Raw genomic sequence first — 5,495 nt, 5'->3', positions numbered from 1 at the left:
GCAGGGTTGCCTGCGGGGTCGCGTGTGTGCCTCCTGCCACGGTGATGGTATGTGCTGCTTCCTCCATAGCCCAGATGTATGCTGACGCGATCATCGTCGAATTGTGCGCGCCTCTAGGGGTTGATGTAGTCGGTTCTCCGGTACTCCCTCCTTGTTTCGTGAAGCGTGACGGGGAACCCTGGACGATGCCTCCCCAGCGCGGCCAAGTCCCATGCCTCCAGCAGCTCCCGTCGGACCCCCAATGGGGACAGGCTTGGGCACGTGTCCAATGCGTGCCTGCGTGGGTCCCGAGTTGTAACCTCTCGCGGTAGGGGCTGACGAGCGCGGCTCCTATGGGGGCGTGCTTGGTTCTCGCCGGTGACGTCGCACCCAAGAGCACGCCTGGGCCCGCGGACCCGGCGGTGGCGGGCGGCGTGTCGGCGCCTTAGCTCATGCGCCACCAAGAGCGCTACGTATCTGTGCATTGGGTGCTGACAGACTCGAGAGGGGGGTGGAACAGCCTGGACGCATGGATGGGTCGGGCATACGGGGGAATGCTACGTGGTTGGTGACGGCGGCAGCCCCCTGCACTCGTTGGAAGCATGTCGAGCGTGAACGCCGGCCGACATTGTGGCAGAGTGTCGCATGTCGTCATGGCCCACGTGCACCGTCTGTGCCATGTGAGCGGCCCGCCTCTTCGCGCGGATTCGCCGTCTCCCTACCATGAGTGTGACCAGCTTCAGTCGGCCTAGCCTTGGGAGAGACCTTGACACGCCCCATACCTAGCGCGCCAAATGTTGGATTTCGGGCTCCGTGCGGATTCAAATTCAGGGGCGTGTACGAAGATCTCTCGTGGGCTCGCCTCACCTAGCTCGCTACTCGTCGGAGATGGCAAAGAACTCACTCGATGGTGAGGAAGACAAAGAACACGACAGTTTACGGCCGCTGGGAAGCGTAATACCCTACTCCTGCTTTGGTGGATTGCCTATCGTGGAGGTTGGTGGATGAACTAGTACAATGTTGAAGGGCCTCCGGAGGCTGGTTCGGCCTTGTGTGATTCTGGTGGGCGAACGAATGAATCGGGATCGGATCCCCCTCTACGAAGTAACCTATCCTCTATATATAGCGGTTGCCTCGGTCCTCTTCCCTTATCGTTTCGGCGGGAGCAGCAGGGGTTGTTCCAGGGATGACGTCCATCCTGCCGGCGGGTAGAGGTGACCTTGTTGCACCAGAATGGAAACCTTTGGGAGATGCCTTCGAGACCTGCGTGCGTCCTTGCCCCCCCTTGCACTAAAGGGGTAACCGCATCGTCCTGCTGTCTGCTGCTCGCCTATCCTTCCTCTGCGTCATCGTTGACTCCAGAGACTAGGCCTCGCCTCGGAATATCTGCCGCTCAGGAGGGTCCTGAGGAGGCACCCTGCGGGTCTTGATGTTGTTCCTCCTTGCGTGGCTTGGACCCTCGCGAGGGCCTTGTCTTGGGTGGTGTCAGGCTCGTCGGTTTGCTTGATGAAGTGGGCCAACCCAGGGCCGCATGCAGGCAGGTATGGGTAGCCCCATTCCGAGGATGCCCACAGTAACCCCATTTTTGTTCTTAACGATGAGTATGACCTATGATCGAGCAACCTTGCTTGACTACTCAAGTCAAATACTCTAATTTAGGTGATCTAGTCGCCGCCCCACATCTAGATGGAGATACTTGTATGGTTCACATTTGTCATTGCATATCTTTTTGGAACCATTCACCTCTAATCTAAATCAATGTATATATAATATAAATTTGGAAAAACACAAAACAATTTGGAATTATTTCTTGTCTTTATTTCATTTCTCAACTCGTATCTTGAACCAATCCTTAGGTTTTCTTTCTGTCTTTTTTTCAGTTAAGGAGTTGATTTTCTATGCAACTTGGTCTCACCGATGTGGGAAACTCGGTCCAACCGATTTCTCCCAAATCCCACATTTTCAATCTCGGTTTTACCAAACCACTTTGCCTCGGTAATTCTGATATTACCACTAACTTTGTTTTCTGGCATTTTCTAGACTTTTGCCTTAGGGTGATAAAGAGTACCAATGATCCAATGTTACATTGCCTCCTAAGATCTTATTGAAAATTTTATGGGACAAAATTAGTTTTAGCATTATTTTTCTAGGGGGAGAAAAATTCTCCTGGGGGAGAAAACCTCAATATCCCACAAAATATAAGAGGGAGAATCATCCAGGATCTCTAACCTAGGGGAAGATAGTTCAAGGAAGTCTTATCCATTAAAGGAGGAGAACATTCAATGAACCCTTACCTACTACCTAGGGGGGGGGAGGGAATTCAAGGAGCCCTTATTAAATTGAGAAGTATCGAGGATCGCTTTCTCTCAATGAGCCCTTACCCTCTAACCTTTTTTGGAAATTAATGCCTAAGGGGAAGAAATATCCAAGCTTCCAATGAACATATATAGGGGAGAAATATCACCAATAAGCTTACACAAAAGAGGGAGAAATATCAATAGGGTGAGATATATGTTCCTAAGGGAAGGTTTTCCCAAGGGGAGATATACCTATGGGGATATGTATCAAACCTTACATATTAAGAGGGGAGATAAAATAGCTTCAGATATCATTGATTTACTAACTTTTGATTGAACTTGTCTTACCCTACCTACTCACAATATCTACATGCTATGATTTAGGGGGAGAGGAAATTCAATTTTATATTCATTCTTAGGGGAGAAATTTCTAAATATTCTTGGAGACATATCTATTATGAAATCGTATTTCTCATATGCACTCCATATCTTGGTATTCTTGAAGCTCTTTGCATCTTTGCGATATTATACTCTTGTGTTATCTAATAATTGTTTTCTCAGGTCATCTTCTACTCCTAAGATGCTCAAGATCCTCAGGTAAGTATATGCATCATATCCTTGTTCATGAAGATCTCTTGTTTCTTGCACATATTGTTTGCAAGAGGGAGTCTTGAACATGGAAGCCCTTCATTCACGTATGTTTGATGCATATAGCTAGGATGTACATGAATTGTCTTGTCCCTTCTACCATGTATGTGCCCATGCATTCCAAAGCAACTATCCTTTAAAGAATTGCACACACTTAGGGGGGATCTTGTACTAGTCATGTGTCATTCAAAGTTGTCATATTCTAATGTCTATGTTTAATTTAAGCTTTGCTTGTATGTTGCCATCAATTACCAAAAAGGGGGAGATTGAAAGCACATATGCTCCCTTGGTGGTTTTGATAATTCAAGACAACATACATTGTCTCTTGGACTAACACTTTTACCTACTATATTTCATGAATAGTCCATAGAGAGCATTGGCTAAAGGATTATGTGGAGATGCCCCTTGATGCATGAAAGCAATAAGATTGGCCCAATCTTCAAGCTAGAAGACTCCTCATTTTATATTTGTGAGAAATCACTTTTGAGTCCATAGGAAATTCAATACTAATAATGGGGGTGAGGTATTAAAATGAACTGATTGCTTAAGTACTTAGAGATAGGCACGAAAAATACTCAGTTATTTTCCCACATAACCATTTTGGCCAAAGCCTCATACACAAAATCAGTGCCACCAACTTTCTCATGTCGGCCCTACCGATTTTCATCTCACACAAAACCCTATCCAAAGCCACCAAATCGGTGCAACCGAAACCGTGTCAGTGCTACCGTGTTTAGATGACCAACTTTCTCATGCCTCGGTACACAAGATCGGAATTTCCGAGTTTGAGTATCGGTGTCACTGAGTTGAGTCATATGACCGTTAGCCACCTTTTCAGTGTCACCGAGTTATGTATATAGGTTCCACCGAGATTCAAAAGTTGTTGCCTTTAGTGCAAGTCGGTACCATCGAGTTCATGACTTCGGTGTCACTGAGTTGACCACTTGAGGTGTAACGGTAGGATTTTGGGGAGAGCCTATATATACCGCTCCACCTTCCTCTCTTTCGTACAGAAGCACTTAGAACACACACTTCATTTCCAAATCCATTTTTTTGAGATAGAGCCACCTACTCTTGTGTTGAGGCCAAGATATTACAATCCAATCATTTGAAACTTGGTCTCTAGCCTCCTCAAGTTGCTTTCCACCAAATCAATCTCTCCTACCCATGCCTATTATGTGAGAGAGTGATCTTATGTTGAGGATGCACTCGCTGATGAAGACACCTGGATCTTTGAACACCGCCCATGGAATCCCGATGTTGTGTTGCCTGGATCTCCTGCACATCCTGGCTCTAAGTCTGGAGAGCATTGATTTCCACCTTCCTTGATCCTCTTACCTCGGTATCCCCTTTTGGTGTCTTGCTGCGAAAGGGGGAGAGAGAGTTGTGGGTATTTGTGAGTGTCACGAGTGTTTTTCATTGCCTATTTCTACTTCGCTCATGACCACTTCGATCATTTGCTTTGATTTCCTTGCTTTTATCTGTGTGAGAATAAAGTGAGACTACGTCATATGGCGTGAGATATATGCTACCATATTTTTGTCTTATGTCTTAGTTTGTGACATGGTTATCTTGCGCCCTATGGTCAGTTCTCATATCACTCCTTGCATCTACTTAGCTTTCATATTAAGTTTATGCAAATAGTGTCTATCTAAAAAATATAAGGGGAGTGTTAATCCTAGTGTGTGCATTCTGCATTCCAAAAGCACACTCATATAATGCACACATCTAGGGGGAGCCTGTTTGTATTTTGTGGACAGTGGGGTTTGCATTTTGTATTATCTATATCATCTGTGCAAATCCCTTGTTATGATCAATCCACCAAAAAGGGGGATATTGTAAGGGAAGATTTCTACCCTAGTGGTTCTGATGATTGATGACCATGCCTTTGCGGATTAATCATGTGCACCAAGCCTTTCAAAGATTTCATCACATGCCACAAGATGATTCATGCCCCTCAGTGTGTTAAATTAAAGACAGTTGTATTCCTTTGTGTCACTTTTTGATGGACTTGAATCGTAGGAAAAGCCATACTATTAAGAGGGGGTATTCATTGGAAAGGTTGTGTGGAATCATCATGTACACGTCTTCTTGCACCCTCCCTTCCTCCTCAATGGTGGCTTTCTCCTTCCCCTGTCCTGCCTGGAACTATCCAAGCGGTAGTACAATACCCTGTAGCGGTACTACTTCTTATTCGAGGTAGTACCGCCCGAGCCAGCGGTAGAACCTCCCCGGGCGGATGTGCTATGGCAAGCTTCGCTTTCTAGTGCCGCTGCTCTCGGGTCTCGACACTTTTCATGTCGGACTGAGCAGTATCTAGAGAAGTAGTACTAAGAGGTAGTACCGCCGATAAAGCCATAGTAGTGCTTGTTACTACCGCGCCGGGAACATGCAGTAGTTCTGGTTCAGCGGTAGTACTTCTCCCCCTGGAGCACTACTACCCTTATCCCAGGCAGTACCACTCTATGGAGTGGTAGTACCGCTCATATGGCTAGCAGTGTAAGTGGGTAACAGTTGGATTTGGCCCCCACTATATAAAGGAGTTCTTCTTCCCTGAGAACTTCACCTTTC

Source organism: Hordeum vulgare, chromosome 3H (assembly GCF_904849725.1).
Source record: "Hordeum vulgare subsp. vulgare chromosome 3H, MorexV3_pseudomolecules_assembly, whole genome shotgun sequence".
NCBI lineage: Eukaryota > Viridiplantae > Streptophyta > Magnoliopsida > Poales > Poaceae > Hordeum > Hordeum vulgare.
The sequence above is the reverse complement of the archived record's forward strand: the minus strand, read 5'-3'. Positions refer to the sequence as shown.